This window comes from Zonotrichia albicollis, chromosome 1 (genome assembly GCF_047830755.1).
Source record: "Zonotrichia albicollis isolate bZonAlb1 chromosome 1, bZonAlb1.hap1, whole genome shotgun sequence".
Classification (NCBI taxonomy): Eukaryota; Metazoa; Chordata; class Aves; order Passeriformes; family Passerellidae; genus Zonotrichia; species Zonotrichia albicollis.
Window position 1 is genome coordinate 119,697,815 of NC_133819.1, and position 26,501 is coordinate 119,724,315.

Consider the following 26,501-nt stretch of genomic DNA (forward strand, 5'->3'; position numbering starts at 1 on the left):
CATTTTTTATGTTTGGGATAACTTCCATCTGTGTCGGGGTTCCTGTTGCCGATTCCCCGACTCCTGGGACTCTGGCTGGGCCCTCTCAGGAGGCTCCCCTGTCAGGGGAGACCCTTCTGGAGCAGTTTTGTGTCAGGAAAGAGAGACACACTGCATTTTTTCAGTCTTCGGGTTCTTGTTTATTGTTATCTTATCTAGAGTTTTGCACGCTGTCCACACAAGGCTGAGTGCACTGGAAAAGCACCGCTAAAAATGGCTAACAATCTGTTGTTACAAGGTCTTTTAAAGCTAAAGTATCCAATTAAGAACTGACACCTAGATTATTTCCCTTTTTAACTCAATAACTGATCCCCAAAAGCCCACATTACAGATTTTTCAACCCAATTACAGCGTGCCACCCAAACCCATGAAGAAGAAGGAAGAAGAATCATGAAGAAGAAGCCCAGGATGACACCTTGTGCCCTCCATCTTGCTTCCATCCACTATATACTAAAAATCCCAAACCCTCAATGTCCCACCTAAGTGATACATCTACATTACTCTCTACAATCTACTTCACACTCTAGTGGATTCTAGTCTATTCTGGTGTTTAGGAAAGTTTCTCCATGAATGAGGGTCAAAGTCAGTGTTCCCCCAGGGGTCAGGCCATCCCACATCAGACAGGAAAATATTCCCAGTGCCCTGGGTTTCCACAATCTGTTTCATGTACATCCAGGTTGTTCTTCCCCCAGTTTAACCCCTCTGCAATACTAAAAAGTCAGTCAAAAGTCATGCCGGCTGGTGGAAGCTCGGCAAGCACAGCCACTGCCTCCTTCCTGCCTCAGCCTCAGCAGGAGAGGCTTCCCAGCATGGCCCTGCAGGGACCACCACCCAGGGTAATTGAATTTCCTCGCCGATTCAGCCCCGGCTGACACCGCGGGCTCCAGCTCCGTTTGCCTCCGCAGAGCGCTCGGCACGGCTGCTCCGAGGGCATCTGCCAAGGGACGGCCGGGCCCTTCTCCTGCCAGGAGAGTGCTGAGCAGCCGGAGATTAACCACAATAAACCACACACTGCAGGAGAGCTCTTTGGTAGGCTCTGTATGAACAGTCTGGCTGCTATTGACTTCAGCTCAGTTTAAGTCTAAAGGATACATCTGAGGGACCCTACATTTATTTTTGGTTTCTGTGGATTATTTATTCCCATCTGTGTTGCTCGTCCCTGTGTACATACACCCGTTGGATTTTCTTCTTTATTCTCATAAACGAGCCAAAAGGTAATCCAAAAATTTAAAAGAGCACGGTCATTGGGACAGTGGAGTAATTCTCACTCAACAGGGATGTTTAAAGTTTAGCCCAATAAATACATACTTTAACTGCTAAATAAAAGCATTCAGTGCAGATGAAAAGCGATGTCTTTCTTCCCCCTTATCACCATGGCTAAATATCCCCTTTTTGTAAAACAGTTGAGCTGTTAAGTTCTATGCTAAGGCACGTACACACTTTGGAAAGGTAATTTGAAAGCGAGTTGAGCCATGACAAATAGGGACAGCTGGCCTAATTGAATCATTTGATCTAAGACAGCTCAACTTGGTTATCCTCACTGCAGCCCACATTGATATTAGCGAGTGAATCATTAGCCATGAAATCATGTCGACTTTCCCGATGCAGCGTTCTTGACATGACAGGGAACGCAGTCTGCCTTTCATTACAGCACCAATGAGTTCTTCAGTCTGTCATGAAGGGAGAAAAAAAAAATTAAAAAAAGAAAAAAAAGTGCTTTGAAAACTTTTAGACTCAGCTACAGAAAGTAATTTACTCCTCTGTACATCGTAGAGCAGCTAAAGGAGGAAAGATCCTTTCTGGTGGGTCTCAGGTTACCTGTCAGCCTCAGCCTCACCCAACCTCCTGAGGCAGGCACAGTCTGCAGTGGGACAGCAGGTCACCATTCAGTAGCTGTTTCCTTATTTCCTAGGGCTTAATTCCTTGCCTTGTCCCTGTGAGGATAAGAGAGGCTGCAGTGTCCTATGCATTTGTACAGGCTGTTTCTAGGAGCAACAGAATTGTTGCTTGTTATGTCATAACTTTTTTCTAGATTAATTAATAGCAGGCTAAAGCTGCATCTATGCATTTGGACCACAATTTTTGGCTATTCTGAATGCTAATGGACCTGCTCCAAATCCAACTCTCATCTCAGCTATTCTAACAAAAATAATCGTCACCGTTATTTTCCAAATATCTCTAAGGTATTTAGGAAGAGATATCACTCTTTGAGGTGCTCCCTTGATTGGCAAACTAATGGGCTCAGACAGCTGCCATTGAATGGAATGGAAATTTTCTATGGACACAGCCAAAGCCAGATCCCAAACTCCTTCAACAGGCATAAGTGGACAAAATTACCTGATAGTCTAGGTCAGGTTATTGGTGACAGAACCAGACAAACATAATTTCAGCAAAACTAGGAGCCTGATAAAATTTGTACAAGGTCCAACTAAGGAAGAGAAACAGAAGCAGACTTGCTTTTTGCAAGTCATAGAGATGCCAGTACTGGATAGGGATGAGATTCAGACCTTGGAAAAGAAAACCACCATATCTTATTCTGCCAAATAGTGGTCTGAATGGTATATCTGCAAACTACCAGGGAAAGAAAAGAAAGAAGAAATAAGCATGAGGACAGGGGTGTTTATAAATCAAAGCTATACTGTTCTTAAGACAAAGTGAAACAAATTGCAAACCTGAAAAAGTATCAGAAAGTCTGATAATGGCCCAAAAATCTTATCTTCTTTGGGGGGGGTTCTAAATAGGAGTTTTCCTTCCACTCAAAATATGAAAGATAAGAGCAAAAATTTCATTTAAGGATCTGTTTCCCTGTAACAAGTGGCTATCAGTTTGGTAAGTAGAGCTCTTTCCATCCCAAATGTGGAGCTACATTCTATGTCATGACATAGGGAGGTGATCATTATTTACCAGAAGGGGAAAACCTTGTCAGTCTGCCTTCTGGAGAGATGAAAATATAACAGTAGCAAATGGGTAAAAGCTAGTCAACATAGAATTTAGACATACAGAAGGGGGACAGACCTTTTTTCAAATAAATAAAATTGTGAGAATCTTTCAAGTTGTTGACACCAGTGTTCTTCTCAATTTTTGCATTAAAATAGCTTTGTCAGTGTGGTTACTCGGGTTCAGGGTAGGATTTCTGTTCAGCACAAATCCTTGAATGCTTAGGAAATTCATTTCACTGAGTTAGTGTCCTAACTGCTTGGTTGTAATGGGGTAGTAACCCTTAATTGAGCTGTTTTGTGTGAATAACTATATAAATCATAGAGAAGGCAGCTATTTGTCTATTCTGGTGATTAGACTAATCACCTGGGAAGTGGGAAACCTGTCTTCAGGCCTCCCCTGTGCATGATAAACCATGCTTACACTTAAATACCACTCATATATCCCTGTGGTGTTTCAGAGTGTGCATGGGAACAATCATGCAGATTTGGGAAATGTTCCTGGTGTTGGACCTGAATCCCTAAGTCCTGCATAGGGGCTGTGCTGCAGCCAGCAATTCTAGGCTGTGCTGGGAATCTCAAGCCTGCTTGGTCCAAGCAGAAATGCTGAAGGTCAGGTGTCTGTGTGCCACACCCCATTGCATGCTTATAAGTAAGATCAGCACTATGGGAAACCACTTCCAAGAGCTGTGTGTCTTAAAAGCCTTCAGAATTAGAGCTACCGTGTTTCCTATATGTAAGCTATCCCATGCTTATCCATTCCTCTTGATAGATTTATTCACTCTGCAGCATTTCTCTTAGCTGTGCAACAGCTTGAAGACTCTTGTATTTCCCCAGTCTTTTGAGTGAAGATGAAGACATCCCTTATTTTCCCAACCACTTGGCAAAGATAGGGCTGAGGTAAGTTTGTATTGCATTTTTGAAACAGTTTGTTGTTCCAAGGTAGAAAAAAGAAAACATATATCTGCAAAGTTTTGGAAAAGGATTACTTCTTCACCCTTTGCAGGCCAGGCCTCTAGTGAGAGATACTTACAAGTTTCCTGTCATGGCTCACACTTTCTAGCACCTGATTAGCTGATGGGGCATATTTGTTAGTATGTTAGTGTGTCTGCAAGAAAGGCACAAAGATTATATGTAGGTCAGCCCAAATGTGTGTCAATGAAACTTTCATGGCATCATTGTCTCACATTCAGTAGGTGTCAACATGCCAGAGAAAAGCTGGTCATGAAAGATTTTATTAGTTCTGAAGTTTTTCATTAGCAGTGCATACGTGTGTGTCTGGAAAATATGTCAGATTCTCCTATTTCCTAGGGACAGGCAAACATATATACTTCAGAAATTTCTGGAATGGTCTCAGATGCCTTCTTTAAACATCAGGAAAGTGACAGTCGCTCTCCTGAGCTCTCCCAAAACAACCTATGCACAAACATTTTAGTTTGAAAAGTAGATTTCCTGCCTTTCTAAAACACAGATCAAGACCTTTTTTTCACTTTGGATGTTCAGATGGTGATAGACCTTAAATCCATCCAAAATCCCATTACTATTTCTGTCTCTGAGCTGCAGTACAGTTTTTTAGTGCACACAGCCAGCTGCAAGGAAAAACATTTCTCTGCCAACCTATTCAGACCAACTGCTGAAGGAACCAGAATTTGGGTTAATTTATGGTGAATGAGATGTCTTGGCTGTATGGATGACATGGCTCTCATCTACATGAAAGCTTTCATGAGTGCATGAACACATGTGCACCTTCACAACACAGATTCCCACCATTACCAACTCTAAGCATTCAAGTCCCAGTCATAAGATCAGCTAAAAATTATTAAATCTTATTTATGTCTAAATATATATTTGACTTTATTTGGGAAAAGAGCTGAACCTTCAAATGAATGAAATTGCTTAATTGTTATTGACCTTTTTTGCAGATGTTGCTGTTGGAAAGCAGTGCCACCAATCCAGCTCAGCCAGCTAAGCTCCTGCTGATTTTTCACCAATATAGAAGTAGAAAATAATTAGGTTAACTATTCCCTTCATGCATATGCTGCACAACTTTTTTGACACTAGCTGAGATTCCATTTGGTTTGTGGTTTTCACTGAAAAACAACAGGCATTAGTTTCCTGTACCTTTCTGCCCTCCTTCCCTATCAACTTTCTGATTTTTAAAAGCTGTAAAAGAATGTCCTCAACAAATACGATTTTCACTTTGTTTTCTCAAAAGGTACTTACAGCTTCACTTCTTTGATGCTAACAGTCAGCCATAAAACTCAGTCAATTTTATGGACTTTCTTCAAAAACCTTTCAAAACTGCAGAGATAGCACTGACCCTGATTTCTTCCTCCATCCAACTTCTTCTAAGCTAAAGATGCAAGGTTTATTTAGCACTTAAGTGTTCACTGTCTTGGAAGAGTCTGATTTAGTAGCTTGTTTCAGCATGAACCACAGTAATGTAATGCCTTTATTCACTGATGAATTTGAGCAGTATAGTGTTAATCACTCTCACTACCGTATGCCACTTGAATAATCAACAAACCCCAATGATACATGTTCCCAGATCCTGCAGAGTGCCATTTATCACCGACACAGAGCCTGTTTATTACTGACATGTCTTATTTGTGCAGAATAAGCAGAGAATTTACTGCATAAATAATGTTAGGTGGGTATCATTTAAACTAAAATACAAGGGATTTGAACCTCCTCAGAACCAAATATGTCTGAAAGGGGTAGAAAAGGTGGGAAAATCGAACTTCAGCAGTAATCATAAAAATACATTTAATTGATTTATACCTTTCAGGAATGAGCTGATGAACTCCTCAGGGTAATTCCTACAACTTGTGTAGGTCATGAGATACCCCTGTATTGACAGTCTCAAATATGGTTCAGAAGAATGTCTCTCACACAACCAGTCTCAGCTTTTACACTTCATTGTGGGCTTTTTTTTGTAATGTCATTTGCATATCTTTGCCTGCCCATGTAAAAGTGGTTTTATTTTTTGCACAGTTTTTGAGATGGTGGCAGGCAAGTAAAACAGGCACCAGATGACAGGATGGGGACAGAGGGGACAGTGACACTGCTGCCCACCTCTCGCACTGCCTGATGCACAGGGCTGAGCTCGGTCTCTGTGTCTGCAACCACTCCACCTTCCAACACAGCTCACAGCAGATGCAGGGTGTCACACACTCTATGTGTCTTGTTTCTTAATCTCCTACTGGAGTTAGGTTCCAGTCTCCAAACTGGAAATCTAGCTCCAAGCTTCTGTCTCCTAGAGATTTAAAATTGCATTTCAAGAAGAAATGATGCAAGATATAATGGTGTCAGTCTTAATATTGAAAAATAGCAGGAAAGGATTATGAAGCTTTGGCAAAGTGACAAAATTCAGGTAAATTTAGCCAGTTTTATGTGTGAGTGTGAAATCATCCAGTCTGGCAGTAGGGAATATATAACAATACTAAGGTGTCCCATCAGACAAAGAACAGCAAAGATGGACAAATATTGAAACAACACATTTTTATCACCAAAACCTCTCTAAGCATCTGATTCAGGCATTGCCTTTAATGAGCATAAATCAGGTATTTGGTAAGCCCTCAGCATTTGTAACTCTGATATTTCTTAATGTCAAATATTTTCTGAGGTAAAAGCTGGTCCAAAATCTCAGACTTTCTATGTCTGAATCATGCTGTAAGCCTAACAAGATTATTTGCAGTTAATGAAAGGACAGAACTATGGGAACATGACCAGCCTTTGAAGGGGCAGCACTGAACTCCATCTTTTTACTGAAAAGTCCTTCAAATGGTCTTGAAGAAGTCTCTCTACAAGCTCTGCAGCCCAACCTGGGACAAAGTAGTTCATTCTGCCACAGATAAACAACTTTATTTAGAAATTTGAGGGCTATTAAACAAGGTGAATTTCCCTAGTGGATCAGCACAAATTTATTAATCCAGGTGTTACTCTAATTGTGATTCATTGGGGATGGAAACTCTGTTCAATGGTCCTCAAACTTGCTCTTCCATTTAGTGCTGTGCGGGAAAGGCAGCACTGGGAGCTGCAAGCTGCCTAAAAATCCTTCATATTTTGTTATATTTTGCCATTATTTGTACTTAATTGTTTTAGCAATTCTATAGCAATTGTTGCAGCAATTGTGGTTTTATTTGCCTAATTATGGAAAGGTTTTTCACAGTCAGGTTTGCTGCTCTGATGTCTTTTACCTGCAGAGCATGATTTTTCGGTATAAAGCAGTACTTAAAAAGAGGAAAATCAACACCCCATCACAAAACAGGACTGGAACAGACCTCAGTCAGTCAGAGCAGCCTTGACTATCACAGACAAACGTGTAACACTAATCCCACTGCACTTGAAAAGCACAATTCCTATTCCTTCATTTGCAAGGCTGTTTTAAAAACCCATCCCTACTCTAAGCATCTTGTCTGAGTTCCTGGCTATGACTTTTTTACTATGCTGTTGATTCATTATAACCTATATCTTCACTCTTTTAAGTGTTGGGGTTTTTTTCCCCTGCACTCCTCTGCTGTGACAAAGAAGATGGACAAAGTGGTCACTTTCAAAAGCATCCTAAAATGCCCCTTTACAGCTATGAACCTGCAAAACAAAGCCCACAGACACCATAGAGTGGGACCAGATATCACATCTCAGTGAGATGTTGCTTCATATCTGTGCAGTGACAGAGTGATCCAATGCCTTATTTTCCACATATATGGAAAGTGTTCAAAGCAATGGTGTTCAAGGTAGATGGATCTACCTTGCATATGCATACAGATATTTAAACTAAATTAAAAATAGAGGAGAACACAACATATATAACAATTCTGCTCCATTGACAGCCCCTGTAAAATGCTGAATATAGCTACAGCACCATGGAAATGTGGAGATTGGAAAAGTCCAGTTGGACTCAAACATTTACCCACTAGGCTGCAGAAATTCAGGCTACTGAATAAACAGATACATTTATGATAGTGGCCTTTGTGTTGCTCACCATCCATTTACTCCCTAAGCACTATGTCTCTTTGGGTTTAATTTTATTTGCTGAAATCATTAAACAGAGAAATATCTGTACCTGGAATGTGTGTGAGGTAAAGGGAGACAGAGATTTAGCACCAATATGTTAAATATAAGGAACCATCACTTCTTTTAACACCACCTCTCACTCTACTTGAATCTGTCTAGCATAGCTGTAACTTGCTGCTGTTGAGAATACACTTCCAGATGTAGATGTTTTGAGTCTCCAGTACAATTTTCCCTGGCTCAAATAGGAAGTTTATTTCAGTATTATACTTGTCACTCCCAATGATTCATCAATATTGCTTAAATGAGCTGTGTAGGAAATTTATTAAGAGTACAGGCGTACCTATCTAGGTTCAGCTGTACAGACAAGGCAAGGAAAACTAGTGCTCTCTGGTGAAATAACCACAGGACACTATGAGGTAAAATCTCCCATATCAATGCACTTAACTCAGTGTGTAATAAGGGACTCCAGCTCCCTGTACTTTCAAGCAGGTTAACACTTTCAGGTACTAGCTTTCTTCATGTTTGCTTTAAAGTTGCTAATACATCATGAATATACCATAGAGTGAACTCTAATTTAATTCCTGGAGGCTAAAAGAGAGCAGGAGAGGGACTTCTGACAAGGGCATAGAGTGACAGGACAAAGGGTAATGGTCTTAAACAGAAAAAAGGCAGGTTCATGTTAGAGACTAGGATGAAATTCTTTACTGTGGGGGTACAGAGGCACTGGAGCAGATTGCCCAGAGAGTCTGTGGTTGCTCCTTTTCTGGAAACATCCAAGGCCAGGCTGGGTGGGGTTTTGAGTAACCTGATCTAGTGGAAGGTGTCCTCACCCATGGCAGGAGGTTTGGAGCTAGGAGGACCTTTAATGTCTCTTTTAACCCAAACTTTCCTGTGATTTTGTGAAACCACTTGCCTAAAGCATATGTGTGAGGATCACTGCAGTCTCCACTCAGTCAGCCAGGTATCCCATTTGCCAACAGATCAGTGGCCTCAGACTTCAGCTGATAACCACTTTTTCTGTTTCATCTCTTATAGTTATCCAAAAGCCAGGACAGCCAGGACAGGCAAGTCTTCTCGTTGAAGACTTTGGGGATTTAGAAGGATTTGTGAAACACAAAACACTGTTGAGTTCAGCCCAGAGCCTCACTGGCTCCACCAGATTAAAAAAATAAATAATTCTTTCTAAAAGTGGCATCTGGTTTGACACATGGTTCCCCAAAGTCTAGGAAGAAGAAGGTGTTTTCAGAGGAGCTTACAAATTCATATGTAAAATTAGAAAGCCAGAGTGCCTCAAGAGAGGGAGAGAAAAATAGGGAAAGGCTGTGAAAACTGAAAGTAAAATGAGACATATGATTTATCTATAATGTAATGTTGCCTTTTTAATAAATTTGCTTTCATGCAAATCCCCAAAATCCCTATTGCAGATTTTTTCTTAAATTGCCAATTTTTGCTGTTTGTATTTCTTTGTACATGATAAGGAAATGAATAGGATTTTTATTGGAACTAAATTTTAGTTATATCGTTATAAAGTTCCAAAGATTTCCGAGCCTGAAACAGCCCACAAAGAAAGTCAGTCATGCACTCATAGATACTGCAAGGAACTCCAAATGAAATTTCTTTGTACAATATTAGCTAGTAAAGAAATTTTCATTCAACTACTTCCACTTTACATCATGAAAAATCTCTCAAAAATTTAAATGTAAAAAATCATACCCACTTACACCATTCTCTTAAAGTGCAAGTATTAGAAACTGGGGGGAAAATTCCTACTTTTCGTTGTCATTTCCCTGTAATCTTCTAGGTAATATATGAGTGAAGACATTCACTTTCATTTTGCACCCCAGACAGAAGATATAGCTGGACTCTAAGCACATATTGCTGCAAAATTTTAGATATATTTTACTTTTATCAGTCACATATTTTGTTCCTTTACAAAGTTACACTAGTTTACTAACACTTCAGGATTTACTAAGGATTCAAGCAAGACCAAGGATGGAAGGGGTAAACTTGCTTTGCCTTCTGCTTAAAGTAAAAAAAAAAAAAAAATCAGAAGTGGAATAAATTGGTCCTGTTCTACACATTTTTCACCACAGCTAAGATGAAAAGTTTGATGCCACTGAGGGTGCTATAACATTAATGATTCACCATAACACACAAATTTTTTGTTATGCTACTTTAAACTAAAAACTTTTCATTTCCTAATCAAACTTACTATCACTGCAAAACCTAAACACCAATAGCTCTATTCAAATCTCAGCTAAATGCAGTTTAACATCCTAAAATTTGAGAGCTTCATTAAATATTAATTTAATGTGGGGAGGTTTCAGATTAATTTCAGATTAATTTGCATATAGGTATTTGTGTAGCTCAAGCAGTATCTTTTCTTTCTGTCATTTCCATCATCTGATGGATGGTGGAAAGAAGAAAATGTGTAGAGAAGATGTACAGTGATAAAGTAAGTGGAGTAAGATTTAATTACAGACTTTTATTACATATTCTGCCCTGGCAAGCACTCAAAAGGTAAGAGACCAACATAAATTTGCTAATGACTAGAGTGATAGAAGGTACTGGAACATCTTAGATAAATAAAGTGGGCAGTTTGAAATAGCAGAGCAAGGTACATCACTGTTAATGCTACTGCATTCTCTGTTGAGTTTTAAAAATGGTTTGACAACATAGGATGCTTTATGCACATCAAATGAATTGAATATTTCTACTAGCACAGTTAAAAATACATAAGAAATTTCAGAAAGTGGGTTTATGGGTGTCTGAGGGAAATCACCACAGATGGATATGGGAATTCTGAACTGTTTTGAAAATTGCTAACACTTGCAAAATACTAGCTGAAAGAAAACAGAAAAATATTCTTGCAGCTCCCAGCACAATCATTTATTTATTAGGGACATGGCATTTGTGTTTGGAACTTTTTCATATGTTTCCAATAGAGTATGTCTACAGGGAGGAGTTAGAATGAAGTAAGTCAGGGCAGAATATATAATGCAGTACAATTCAGACCCAGAATCTCACTAATTACTTGTTTGGAGGCCCTGTCAATCTGACAGCTTGGATTTATGTTGGTAGCAGTAAAACCCACACTCACTTGTGGGGAAGTTACTCTTGCATCATTTGCCCCTTGTAAGATACAATACAACCTTTTAGATTTCTGCCAGGGACTTCATAGCTGGTCTTCTAGAACTCATTTAAGCACTTCAAATTCCCATTGCAGGTAAATGTAATATTATTATTAGTGTTGTTATTGACATGTGTTGCAAAAGAGATAATTCCTTAAGAATAACAAAATTTGTGCTTTGCCCATTTGAGATGTCAGGGATGGACACCACCTGAACCTCCTGTACAGTATCTGGGTGTGATGGTGAACCTCCACACTTGGACATCACCACTCATTTAATTTTTAACATCTTCAAGATCAGGGCATAAAGGAGAGCAGCAGTTGGAGCCCAGAGAGCCACATCATCTCTTCCATGTGAGGATATTGCAGACATAATACCAGGGGCATGGGAGGAAGCTCTCTCAGAGGAGATGATATGGTTGTCCCTTAAAAAGAAAAAAACAATCATGTGCAATAGGGACAATGGCTTTAATCACCAACTGCCAAGAAAAACATTGTTTTGATTGGGAGTTACAAGGGAAGAACGTAAAGCAAAATTCATTAAATAGCTAGTGTGGGGTGGTAACTACAGGAAAACAATCTGCTAAAAATGGAAATCAAGATAAATCATTCTTACCATTTTACCCTATGAGCTATCAAAATAGCTCATAGCTCACAGCTCACAAAATAAAACATTGTCAATCTCAGTAACGATAAAACAAACAATGAAATCATACCACAATATTGACAAAATGTAAGATAATCAACAAACTATTAGAATGGGCCTGTTGACTCAAGCAAATGGAATGTAGTAGAACAGCTGTTCGCTTTATCCTGCCCATAAAGGAAAACCTTGGTGACTCATTGAGGGCTTTATAAATTACTGGCTTCTCTTTTCCCTTCCCTGATATAAATAGGATTCTTCAGTCCTGTCTCCTGTGCCCAGCTTGCACCTATCTCACCTCTGCTTGCCATAGCAAGTGCTGTTAAATACTCCCTACCTTCCACAAGGAATTCAGATAAGGAAATCACTAATCTATTTTCAAGATTGTTAACAGCGAGTTAAGTGATTTAGTTTCCACCAACAGGCAAAAAAAAGCCTAAGAGCTTTTGGGAGCCTTTTCAGCTTCCACATCAAAATGTAAAGAGGTCCAGTGGGAACAGAAATGAGGTTTCGTTGACTGATGCCAGAAAATATTCTTGTTTGTGTTTTCAGGAAGATGGTATGGTAATCAGCATGACTTAGGGGAAACTACAGTCCATAGAGTCAATTCTAGATCACTGCAATAATCTCAATCATAATTTTTCCTCGTTCAGGAACTTGAAATGATGCAGATATTGTAGACCAAAACACATGCTTAGAAGTACTCCTTAGGGACTATGGACTCTCTAGATTTTTTTTTTTTTTTGGAATTGAGTCACAACATGGTGGAAAGGCATTTATTTCCCCAGCAACTTGCACTTTCTAGAACAAAAAAAATGTTGGTTTTATCTGACCTCATTTTATCTGATTGCTAAAATGACTTATGATTTATAAAATGATTTATCTCATTGCTAAAATGACTTTTAGTATACTATGTGTGAAAGCACTCAATCTCTAAGATATTGCACAGCAAAATAGAATATATCCAAATTGTTCCATCATTACAATTATAAAAAACTAGTCAAGGTTGGAAAATTAAACTAGAATAATTAATTTATATAAGCATGACTACATTCAATTTTGATGGCTGATACAGAGTAGCACAGTGAAGATGAAGCCCAGAAGAAGGCAAAGACCTGGCCCTACCATTTGAGAACACTGCTTTGAGATTTAACCCAGCAGCTCTCATGAGGACCTGTGAAGCTGTACCTAACATTTTAAAAATTAAGGGTTTGGGGAGAAACTAAGAAACCAAAACAACTCACAAAAAAATCACCTCATAGGGCATTTTAGCTCATAAAGTAATTGAAAAAGGAGAAAATTCTGCCAGTGTAAGATTGAAACAAAAAATCCTGAAAATCCAAAACAGACCAAAAACCTCAAACAAGTAACAAAAATTAAAAGCAAAATGCTTTTGTGAACATTTTTTATAGCGTATGTAACATTTATAAATGTTTTTGTTCAGCACGTGCAAACAATGCATTGATGTGTGTTAGCTCGTGCACTGAGCTGCTGTAAGGCTCAGGTGAGGCTCTTTATCAGGTAGGAGCAGGCAAAAGACATTGTGTCATCTTCAGAGCTTCACTTTTCACAGCCAGGGATGGACAGGTCAGACCGCCAGCCCAAGCTAACACATCCTGTTTGTCCGGAGAACAGAGGTGGTTTCCAGCAGGTAATTCCAGGAGTGGTGGGAGCCAGGCAGGCCCACAGCACGGAGGCTGGGTGGCTGATGGGCAGGGAGCCAGGGGCAGCCGGGACCATCCGTCTGGCAGTTGCTAAGAGACAGCACATGGATTGAACGGGAGCCAGCTGAAGCGACAAGGCTGCGGGATGCAATGGCTCACACCCGCTATACCAACTCCTGGCATCCTTTCTCCGAGCTCCCCACCGGCTCCTTACTGCGGTGGGAGCTGGTTGGGATTGGGGAGGCCCTTCTTGGAGCAGCAGCAACTTTGCCAATTCTCCCCAGTCCTGCTTCATAGCATTTATTAATGTGTTAATTATAGGAGGCTCGCTCACGGACTGTGAATCCAGCAGGAAGGAACACATTATGGTACAGAATGTTCCTCTCCCACCAACATGCACCCACCCACCAACCCACCTACCTATTTTCCTTCCATTTGAATTACTTTCCACTTCTCTCTCAGTGCTGTCACTTCTCCTTTGTGTTTCCAAGGAACCAGGGCTGGAGTTGGAGGGCAGAATGAGGCCTCCAGATGAAAACACCACATTCACCTCCCCAAGAGCTCTCCAAGAGAATGCCAGGAAGCAATCAGGCAGCTCAGAGAGATCTCACAAAACTCAAGAGTTCCTGGAAGTTCAGCCTCGAGGCTGGTCCTCAAAGATAAAGCAGAAACAGCTCATTTCAAAAATTTCAGGCATGGCAACAAGAAGTCCACTTGTCCACTTCTTTCAGCAGACACATTAGTATAAGCCTCAACTACTTGGAGAATAAACAACAATATCATTCTCTTACAAACATCTTTCCAACTGATGCAGATTCTAGCCAAGAGTGTTTCTGAGTTTTTAAATTCATTCACAAACCTGTGGTAGTGCCTACGGCAAAATACCTGTTTGGAAGGCAAATTGCAGCAGTGGAAAAGGAGATAAACAAAGTGAAAAAAGTATTTTAAAATTTCTATTTTAAAATAGAATATTTTATATATATTTTGTATATATTTACATATATATATATATGTATACTATTGAATACATAGTTTACTGCTGATCAAGATAACATCTTTGAGATATTTCCCTACCATTAAATTTTATACAACTTTTTTTTTTCTAAGATGCTATGTACCCTACTGCAGCAAAAACTTAAAATACACAAAACTTAAATTACACAGTCTTAAAACAGATATAATAGGCCTTCCATTAACAAACTTCTGTTAATATATCTGTATAATCAGATACATGACACTATCCTAAAATAAGGATTCCTAGGAGCTAATCTCTCACTCACATACTCAATCATTTTTAGATTGTTTAAAAGCCTACAAGATAGAAGTTTTAAGAGCTTTAATAGGCACTTTTGCCTGTGTAATAAAATTCCTTTTCCGGACTGCATATCATCTCATAAAATTTTAAAAATACAAACTAAATGTCCAGGCCTGCAATTCTTTATCAGAGCAGACCCACAGAGCTAAATTAAGTGTTGCAGTGGCAATGAGACAATGGAATGGATTGTTCAAGTCTTATGAAGGCTTGCCCTGAAAACACATCATTTTCCAACCTTATAGAGACAGAATCTTTAATTCACCCTTGGCTTGGCAACTTCCCCCAGTGGGGAGAGTTATAGACAAAATGACAGTGCAATAAGGACACAGTGGCAGCTTTATTTCTGATTTCACTGGTTTTTGTCAGTTTTTGTTACAATATTAAAATTATTTAAATCTGGGGTTAGTTTTTCTGTGAAGCAGACAGGCTTTTGACACTGTGTGACATGGGTGACTGGGGGAGATTTTGCATGTCACAATATATTTGTGCTTTGACTTTTCTACCTATAGATAGATCTGTTTTCAAAAGCTTCAGTTTATGCTACATTTCTTCAGGCCATTTCTTTGAGTTGATGAAGAAATAATGGGTTTTTTTGGCTTTTTTAACGCAGCTTTTAAGGGTTTGTCAGAGAAAGGCTGATGAGGGGTTAAGAATTTCTATTTGAAGTTGTACAGAATTACTAATGAGTTGATTTCTTTGATGGGTCTTTTATATTTGGCTGCAGCTGTACAAGAATCAACCACAAAGGGATCTTGATTTTGTTCATCGTTAATTCCAACTCAACAGATGAAGCCTGGCTATCATTGTCACCTTCTCAGTTTGCCTTTCTATTATGTGAAGCTCGTGTACTCAATTAACAATCTGATTAGCAAGTTCTTATATTCCTCAAGTAGCTTTCTTCTTTACTGCCAACATATTGGGTCCTTCAAGCAGGATTTAAATGCATAATACTTTTTTGGCTATGACATAATTTATAATGCTAGCATTTAAGGTACTGAAGCACACAGGCCAGCAGGGGAACATAGCAATGAACTTAAGAAAGGTATTAGGAATCATGAAGATTTAGAGAGAGTTATTTCACTATAAGCTATAGTGAATCAATCTTTTTTCCTCCTTTGTACAGAAACAATGCCTAATGAGGTTCTTAGTTTTGCCACTTTAGTTTAAATTATTAAGGTCTTACAGAACCAAAGCAGAACAAGAACGTTCTGATGTTCTTGACTCTGGTGCAAGTTTAAATCCTGCTCTGGACTGGAAACAGGTACTGATGAGTGCTTCAATACAAAAAGATGACAGAATCTCCTTGGCCCCTCTTTTCCCATGTGAAGCCTGAAATCACTGTTGCAGGAGGTCAAGCCAAATGGAAACAATGAGGCAATGGCTAAACTTAACATGGTGTAGAGCTTTACTTAAAATTTGCCTCTTCTAGAAATAAGAGTAAATATCTGAATATTGAATATTATTTTGATGGTATTTAAAACTTATATCAGACTTGTACCTGGAGGAGGTACACTTGGACAGAGAGACTATGCATGAAAATGTTTTAGTTCCTTTTATGATCACATTGAGCAGCAGACAGAATCAGCAGCTAATGCACAGAAGGTGTTTCTGATTTTTTAAACCAAGTCATCTTATTGCAAACACACAAAGAAAGAAAAAAAGGAAAGACAAAAGCATGGGAGTGAAATCCATTGCATTTACAACATAATTTACAATCATGTGTTAATCATGATGTCTTTTTATATCACATCTAGCAAGTACAAATAGAAATATTCAATTTCTTTTCTCTGATTAGCTGAAATTTTTGCATCTGCTAAATTCCACAAATATTCAGAAGGTCCTGTTGGTTTGATCACTCCTGCAAAATAACACGGAAGAAGTATGAAATTTCTCTCTCTTCCCTTTGTAACATCACCTCATGATCCCATAGCGCATGATGAGGCTCCCCTGCTACACTAGTGTATATAGGTTAAATTCACAAAATTTTAAATACAGCACAGTGCAAGCAGTCCCTTCCTTCACCCTGTCCTCCAGCATAGGGCATTGAGATATGATGCTAGGCTGGAGTCTGGGTGCTCCAGAGGATGTTGTATTCCTTGGAGAAACATGAAACGACAAGCCTTTCTAGAAATACAAAGGTGAAAAGAAATCACAGTTTTTCAAGGAAACACTAGCACTTTTATTACTGCTTCTAAAGGTTTATATAATACTTTGCACTTGAGCAGCGCTCTCTACTCAGTGATCCCAAAATCCTTTGTCACAGTGTATTTCACTTTGTGACAGCCCAACGAGATAGGCAAATAACACCATCTCCTTTATATAAATTGGTCAGTGAGTCTGGGAAAGTTAAGCACCTAATTCAAAGCCCATTAAGGTAAATGAAAAGACTCCCAACAGGCTTTTGGTCAGTTGTTAATGAGACATCTCAGGTCATACAAAAAATTTGTGACAGAGAGCAGAACTCAAGTGTCCTTATTCCAATTCATGTGTCTTAGGTAGACATCTTCCACCTTCCATATAAAAAAGATTTTTCAAAGGGCAGATTTGTGGCTGTCATAGCAGTGTCAAACCTATAAGGTGATATTATGCCTATTAAAAAATAGCTACACAGCAGAAGGTCCCAGGTGGGCAAAGAGGGGTCTCTCAATGAGCAGCTATCCAAATCACAGTTCCAGGAAATTAAGGCCATATTTCAGACCAAAGTGACCCAAGTGTGTGCTGACCACTTTTATAAGTACAGGAAATCTTCACCAACTGAAGCATGGAGAAATAAGAGGAGAATAATAATCTGATGGGAGGGGGTAAAGGCAGCATAGCCAGACAATTTTCAGAGATTTCCAGTGACAGAACAAGAGGCAATGAACACAGATGGAAATGCAATAAATTTTGTTTAAACACATGAATTTATTTTTTTACTGTCAGAGTAGTCGAACACTGGCTCAATTTGCCTCGAGAGGCTCTGGAGCCTCCATCCCTTGAGTTAATTAAAAAATAACTGGACAGAGCACTGAACAACTTGCAGTGACCACACTTGTTCAGAGTAGTTGGACTAAATGACCTCCAGAACTAACATTATGATAAAAAAATTCAGTGGTACCTAAGGCAGAAAAAACCATCTGGGGCTGCTCAACATTCAAGCATGGTGTGCTGTAGCAGAAATCCTTGCTGTAAACCAGTTTACAACACAATAAGTAGCTTTGAAGAAGATGCTTCCTCCTCTGCTGGGCTCTGAGCTCTCCCTGCACCTTGCACTGGACCTCCAGGTCTCACAGCTGTGCCCCGACCCTGCAGTGGCTGCTGGGGAGCAGGGGGCATCCAGGGGCACTGCAGCTCTGCAATAAATGCTGTGCTTTAGAGATGCACCCTGCCTGGGGTGACTTTAGAGATGCAACCTGCCTGGGGTGGCAAATGTATTGCTCCTATCCAGCTACAGTGAAATAACTCTCTACTCAGCCATTTTTCAAAACATTCAAAATGGAAAATACTTTTTCAAATAACCATTTAAGGTAAAGAAATAGTGGGGGATTAGGAGCAGGAAATAACTTATATTTAATCTGCCCACACTTTAACTGGAAAGGTTTGTCTTTCCCTTTACAAATTCTGAAAGATTTGCTTTTTAATGGCTTTCATCTTCCTGTATATCTTGCTTCTTAAGTTGCATATTTCAGAAAAAAATCTTTCCTCATAATATGTATTCCATTATTATTCCATTATTAGTTTAACTAAGTACCAGGAACCTAGACAAGTTCATACTATATTTCCAAAACCTGTCTAGTTCTTTCTCTTTAGAGACAGAATTAGTTCATTCCTTTGGGGATACAAATGTCTTTCATTACACTGGGGAACTTCTGTAGTGACAAAGTTTGTAGTCACTGCAATGATTCTTAAGTCCTTTTCTTACATGTATCCTAATCCTTTCCCTCCTGAATCAAACATATTTGTTCAGTAGAAGCAGAATTTTTCCTTTCCTGCAGTATCTGATCTAAGTTTACTTTCATCAGCACAGAGCTTGAAAAAAGGTGGTCTTTACCCATGAATGAGCATATCCTATAGGATACTGCATAAATTCCATCAATTTTTTATTTATGAAGAGTCTTATGAAGTATACAGTTATAAGGAACATATTCCTTAGAAAACATCTCTGCTAACCATGTATCTCTGCAGATATTAGGCATATTATCAGGTTCAGGAGAAATCTCTTTACTAAAAACATAAGTGATTGATATGCTTGCATCTACTTAAAGCTAGCTAAACTACACTGCAAAACCCAGCTTTTTGAAAGTCATGCCCCCACCTCTCATGAGTGTTTTAGTCACCACAACCCCATACTGAGTGCTAAAGGTAGAGTTAAGCAACACAATTCCCTGAAATGGCAATGAAGTGCAGCCAAAATAGAGATAATTATTTTAATTAATGGTAATGATTTTAACGGTTGAACATTTTAACTAATTAATTATGATTGATTGCTTGTTACTAATCAGGAATGTGATTCAAAGTTCTAATTGAAAACCTGAGAGCAACGTGCACTAAAGTATGATATACTTCTGCAGAGAGAACAGGCATTTATTTTTTATAGGAAACGCTTCAAAGTAAAATTCATTTTGACATTTAAGATGGCCAGAAAATAACGTTCATCTCCTCCACAGGAGGCTTTTTACCCTCAGACACGGGAATCTGAAAACACCTTGATAACCAACCTGAAAAAAATGGGGTAATCTTTCTGATCTTGTTTGAAATCTGTTTAATCCTCCTGTGTTACATCCCATGTTGTTCCCTGTCAACATGGCATCACACTGTTGTACTTTAATACACAGGGGAGAAGCTAACTGCATAATATTTATTCAGGATATGAACTCACTGAAGTGCCTTTATAGATCTGAAGCTGCTCTAAGGATCTCAGTGAGGCATTTATTGAATTAAGGAGCCCTGCAACCTATTCTCACAGAAACATCTCTCACCAACGTTCTGCTCCTGCTTTCCTCAAGCCTGCAGTGAGGACCACAAGAGTAGAACAGCACCTGTCCTACCAAAAAATCTCACATTGCATCTGCACCCCTGGTGGCACAGGCAGCACTGTGCTGTGTGAGGGAATGCTGCTCCCCAGAGCCGTAGGGATGTGTGCCAGGAACCAGGGGCTGCAGTTTGCCTTCCCACCAGTGGCCAGGATGCTGGGGCAGCACAGGGTTTGCAGTGCCCACTGCCTACCACAGCACTGCTAACCAGAGGGCTGGGCTGCTCCCAGAGCAGCTGCTGGACCACACAAATGAGAGCAGAGACACTTTCCAGGGATGCCAGGGCTGGCACAGCTGGGCCATTAGTCCTGCAGGCTGGGCACCACCATGAGGATGACTGCACAAGGACTGAGAGCCCTCCATCCAAATTCTTAGCTGCAAGGAGAGTTAATCCAGTGCCACTGGGAACAGTTTGATATTGTTCCTTTCGTGTAAAGGCAGCCTACCTCTGAAAGGGGCAGCCCTGCTCATACAATTGTCCTGGCCTCTTTTCACTTCTCCCAGCTTTTCATCACATCTAAACATCCCATGGCAGCAGGGCAAGTGATTGCAGCAAGCTGATCTGGCAGATAATTTATCTTTGTGGGGAAAGGGAGACAAAAGCCCACATCAACAGCTGCCCATAGTCAATGGCTTAGGTGGAACAGCCAAATGTCAGCACAGAGAGGATTCCACAAGAGGCAGCAGCCCCAGGAACAAACCCTCAAGCTGGGAGCAGGAAACATTGCAGATCAGGAAGGTCAAATCATCCCCCTTTCCAGGAGTGGGGCATCAAATGTTGGGCTGAAAAATCATCCTCTGTTAAAACTACAGTCAAAAAAGTCTCCCTGCTACCAGTGCTTCCCTTCAATGCAAATCTTAATAAATAAAGAAAGTGGTCTGATCTGGGCAGAAGGGAGTTGTAGTGCCACCAAAATGTTTATAGAAGAGCCAGGAGGCTGTTTCACAGTTTTGAGAGAGGATTTGTTCCCTTGTTAGCTGATTTTTAAAAAGGAAATTCCCCAAAATACTACTTGTCATCTACTATAAATAAATGTTGCAGATATAATAGGGTTTTCTTCTTCCAAAAAAAAAAAAAAAAACAGCATTAATTCACAATACATGTATGGATTAGAGACATGTAGAGCTGGAGTAAGAGAATGTGACATTTTAAACACAGGCTTGATACTGCTGGTGCCAGTGAGATGGCCTGAGGTAGGCAGAGCCCGGTCTGAGCTGGTGGAGGTTGTGGCAAGGCAGGATGCACTCCCACACCGAGTGGGCAATGCCACAGGACTGCACAGCTCTGCTCATGAGCATGCTGACAACAAGCACCACGCAGAGAATGGAAACATGAGGGCTCTGGCCTCCTCCATCCTGTAACCAAGCCCCCAGCTTTGGGTCTTTGTTGCCTTTTTGTCTGGTTTGGGGGTCTGAGGATGCCTACCTCCAAGTTCAGACAACCCTCTGCAGTAATTTACCCTGGGAGCATGATTTTAAGACTGTTCTGCGAACCTGAATGTTGTTTTAATCTAAACAGATATTTTCGTCATAGATCTTTCCTGTGTTTTGTGAGGAGCAATAGGCCCAAAACTCTAGATGTTTTAAGTCATGAGGCACTTTAATGCAGAGCCTGAGAATCCTTGGCTCTTAAATCTAATCCAACACACATGACCAAAACCCAGGTGTCTCATCATGACCCAGGCTTAAGGTGTCGTTCCACCTGAGCTCCACCTAAACCTTCCTAAAGTCCAAATATGGTCAGATTTATGCTTAATTACGACAGTGATGACTCTGGAATTGAGAGGCTTGACTGGTCACGTGTGCAGGTGCCCCATGCCCATCCCAGGTAGCTGTGCTACCCCAAACCCAAACCCCAAACCCAGCCAGGAGTGGCAGCTCAGGAGCTGATTCATGGGTGGACCAGATAGCCTTGATTTAGCTATAGCAATTTCCATTAACGGAACACAGGCAGGAACAAATTCATTCCCCTCAATTTCCCATCACAGATGTACCAACACCCCAAACTCATCCCTTGAAGTTGAGAGGCTGAATTCCACCCCAGACACTGCACATTTACCTGCTTTGCTAAAGCATTAGGTTAATCTTGAAACAACACAAAAAAAGCAAAATAAAAGGCAGACAGCTTTGCTGATCTAAAGAAGATAAGGGAGTCAGTGTCAAAGACAAAACATCCATCTACCTCTACTTACATCACAGGCAGAAATTTAGCAACTTGACCATGCAAACATCTTTAAAGATTTTAGTACATTTCCTCCATAACTAATTGCATAGTAGAGGTATGACTTTTCTTCCACACCACTCCTATAGTATAAATTCACTGGCAGAGTTAACTAGCAGACACTAATATATAATAGAGCACTTGCAATTTTACCTTCAGGAAGAGACAAACCAGCATGGATTTCATCCTGACATTATCCCACTCTACCTCCAAACAGCAAGCTGAGAGAACCAGAATTCCAAGGAGCATGGCTGCCAGCTTAAAAAGAGGGGGGAAATAGCAGTACAATGTGGAAAGGACTGTGCCCTTCAGCTTACTACTCGCATGTTGAGCTCTTTAGCTGGGAGGAAGAAAAGTCATATTTGCTGATTGCATAAATAAGCCCCAAAGCTGCCACCCTATGCATTCTGCTCCTTTGAAGGACTGCCGTATCATATTAGCAGTCATCAGAGGAAACCATGCCTAGAAACTTCTCTGAAAGCTGCAGCACTTCAAGAAGGATCAGAAAGAAATGTCGCCAGGCAATACTCCCTCTTGCCCCTTTAGCATAATGGCTCAGGAGAGGGAGATTACAACAGGTTTTCATCATGAATATTGTGTGTTTGAGCAAGGAGCAATTTCCTGACAGCTTTGATTCCAAATTTCAACATTATGTCACTTGCTGAAGTATCAGACACATCATTAACCAGCTCTAGCAGGTTTTGTTATGATATGATGAGTCAATATCTGCCTAGAAAATTTAACCCATTTTTCTCTCACACACACATTTTGAACAAGCTCCTGGAAATGCCTTTCTGAACAGCATTTCATCTGAGTCATAAAATACCCTTTGATGCCTTATTATTTACAGTGCCGTTGCACATGCTCGTGCCTTATTCTCCATCATTTCCATGAAGTAGCTCTATGCGGGATTCAAGGTACTTTCCAGATTTAGCTTTAATTGTATTCTTTATTTTAGGCAACTAAGCACTATCCTCCCACCCCTAATTTCAGAAAGAGGGAGAGAGCTGTGGTATCTCACTGACTTCTGTGGATGTCTGTGGGTTCAGGCCCTCTGAATGGGGCAGCTGCTGGCGTGCACAGCCAGGCCAGACCCCTCTTGCTGTGCTCCTGCACCTTTTCTCTCTCATTGCACAGTTTCTGTACACTATCCCAAATTAAAGGAGTTGACTTGCAGGAGAATTCAGTTCATCTAGCAATTGGTGTCTATTGTTATGTACAGAGCTTTGCAAGACTAGGACCTAGAACAGGTGATTTTTGAAATTCATATGTTTTAATTATGAGAAGGGCTAGCTGAAGACAATGACTACTCATACCAGAAAAAGATACATCAACATAGCACTAAATCTCTCTGAACTGTATTCATTAAATTCAGTTTCAGCCAGGCTTTATTAAAAACCTCTGCTAATCTAGGAGCAGGGAGGCCATTCCAAACCAGGGGTGCTAAATTATATTTTCCTCACTACTGTGTTCATTTAGTGCATCTTTTTTGTTTCTTTAAAGCAACTACAGGAAACATTTTCATCAAAATATGTTTATCTGTTTAAATGCTCTGGAATGTGCTTAGAGCAATACACTTGGGTTTGTGTAGCTGTCAGTCCAGCTTTATTTTCAGCAGGTTAGGATTATTTAGGGAACTGCTTTTCCCTTTCAGAAAGGGTTTGGGGAAGGAAAGCCTGGGAGGATCTTCTGGGAATCTCACACACCATCTTGTAGACCACAATAGCCTGGGTATGTGTTGAGATAACATTGTAGATTATGCTCAGACAGCACAGCCAATTCCAGACCATTAGTCTTGAGCTCTACATAGAAATACTTTTGGATAAGAACATACATATTTTTTAATGAAACTGCCCAAAATCTGATATGGATACAAATTTAGTTTCAGGTTCTCCCTGCTTTTTCTTGTATTGCTTCTGAATAACCTGGTTATTCACAAAATGCAACAAAAATATTTCTTAGCTAGTAGACTGAAATGTCAGTGCAAAAAAGCAGGACTTGGGCAAATATTTTTCAAGGTTTTCACTTTTTTTTTTTTTTCCTGGCTCCAAATAGAGCTATTTTTCATCAGTACTGTATCTGCTGTATTTATGAAATTGCTTGACCTTTTTTCAAAGTAGAAATCAGAAAAATAGAGCCAGAGGTAGTCAAAACACAAAGCTAATTGTAAGTTGAAACATCAGCTTTACCAATATCAGCTGCTATCCTAAAAGGTGTTACAGGCACATCACCTCTTAAATGAACAGTGAGTAGGAAGTTAGAGGTACAATGAAGAATCTAGTTCACAATTTATTCCTGTTAGGTTACACCTACATCTGCTATGTCTGTTAATCGTTAATTAATATCTCTAAAAGTAGCTACCTAAATTAGTTTTATTTGCAAAGACAAATATAATTGCTTTTTTTTTTTTTTTTTGAGTTGGCATTCAATATGTCAAGATGTTACAGAAGAGTGAAAAATAGATTAAAATTCAACCTGGTGCCCTTTCTCTCTTACAAAGCTGCCTTGAAATGGGCTTGTTCAATACAACAGCAGCCTAGATCTCAAGTTTCTATTGAAAACTGCCTTGGAAATGAGAGTCATACTGCAAAACTCTTGGAGAAAAGGTGAAATAGAGACAGAAAAAAGCTCTGCATTCACCTGAGCATCAAAGAGATACAAAGTCCTCAGACTGAAGCATTATTATTTCAGCAAATGACTGGCAACTGAAACAGAAAACAACAGCTTGCTGCTAGCCTCAGTAAAAACACGGATAATTCAGCATACTAAAGCTGAATTTCAGCCTTCTGGTGACTCATTGGTGGGGAAACTGAGGCACAAGGCAGCTTTTGTAATCAGCACCCAGACCAGGAGGAAAAAACCTTTACCAGGCTGCTGGCCTGAAGCTTTCCAACACTTCCAACACTGAATATTTCCATCCCTCTTGCAGGTCCCCTACCCCCACAGGACTGGAAATTGTTCCAGCTGGTACACAGATTTTCACCAGCTAACTGAAACTGGCTCCCAAAGGCACAGTGGTAGAATTCCATGACTGTCAATAGAAAGCCATTTCCATTTCGTTAAACCTAACAGTGAACCTATTCTGATTTCTTTGTCTTTTGTTTTGTTTTCCTCACAGAATAAAACAATACTGAGAGCGTTCAACATTTCTGTGTAATTTGGAAGATCATCTATAATAGCCAATTCTCTGATAGCTGCATTATTAAGTCAGTAGGATGTCACCTGCTTCATCTCCTCTAAAATATTCCAGTAAAATAGATCATCTCCTGTAAAATATTCCAGTAAGAAACAGAGGAAAGCAATGAAAAGAAAGGGAGTTGGAAGGAGACAGAACTTACTGTGAAGAATGCAGAAGTCTCTTTGAGTGTTTAATAGATAGGAATGAATGCTGCTGTTTAACTAGATCCAGCCACTGAAATATCTAATTAAAACTGATGTGCTTATTTAGTTTCCAATTCATCACAGGTGGGCCCACATTAATGTGAAAATGAAAGTAAATTACCAGCATTTGGCAATCTCACTGAATGTCATTCACATTATTAGCTCAAATCTCAGAATGCATTTTAAAATATGGTTCATAGGTAATAATGTGCCTGGGAACCAGTGAGACCTGCAAGTGTGAATTCAGACTACACCGGGGGAGCTGCCGAATAACGCATGTGATGTTCTGTACATAAGCGCCTTTAGGCAGAATGTTCTGGGGGAGTTTCACCCACTTTCCTACCACTAATATCACTTGGGAATGGTTGTTTATATTGGCCCCACTCCTACCCGTCCCCCTCCAGCTAGGAGCTCATAATAACTTCAAGCCATTTAATTGTAGCCAGATTTCAAACTCACACTCACATCACGGAGACCCCGAGTGCTTCAACTGCGGTGTATTCAGCTTCATAACTGCAAAACAAAAAGGGAAAAATGGGCATGAAAATAACATGTCTTCCTAAAGCTTTTGATTTTCTTTTTTGTACACATTATATTTGTAAATTTTACCTGTTGTAGGAGCTTGAGATGGTTGGAAAAAAGAAAACTAAAATACATTTGAGTTTGACTAACAAAACCTCTGCAAATTTTCAAAATTTGCAAGGTTGTATTTAAGCCACAGGTTTTGATAAACTCAATGATTACCCAGAGCTCAAAGGGGGACTGTCCAGAAAAATAAATAAATAAATAAAATTTTATATACATATATATATATATATGTATATGTATGTATATATATATGTGTGTGCGTGTATATATGTGTATATATATATGTATGTATGTATGTATGTATGTATGTATGTATGTATATCCCTTCAAATCCAGTTAGTAGGGTTCTACTAAACTGAAACCATTATCTATCTTTGTTTTTGTTTGGGTCAAAGTAACCAACATCTCTTAAAATAAAGTGTTACAATTAGGGACTTACCTCAGGTGCTCCAAGTCCATGAAATGCCATGATGCCAAGCTTTAGATCACACTTCTTAAGCAGAGAGAACTTTATTTTCTTTAACATTTAATCACAGCATTGTCTTGAATATTATTG

The 26,501-nt window shown here is 39.7% G+C and overlaps 1 long non-coding RNA gene across 1 annotated transcript; it reads right to left on the reverse strand.

Moving 5' to 3' along the window:
• Positions 1 to 261: 261 nt before the first annotated feature.
• On the reverse strand, positions 262 to 26,501 carry LOC141730887 (uncharacterized). Its single transcript, XR_012582743.1, has 3 exons — positions 26,385 to 26,501; positions 25,817 to 25,870; positions 262 to 1,709 (listed from the first exon to the last, which is right to left on the reverse strand). It is a non-coding gene; the product is annotated as an uncharacterized LOC141730887 (long non-coding RNA).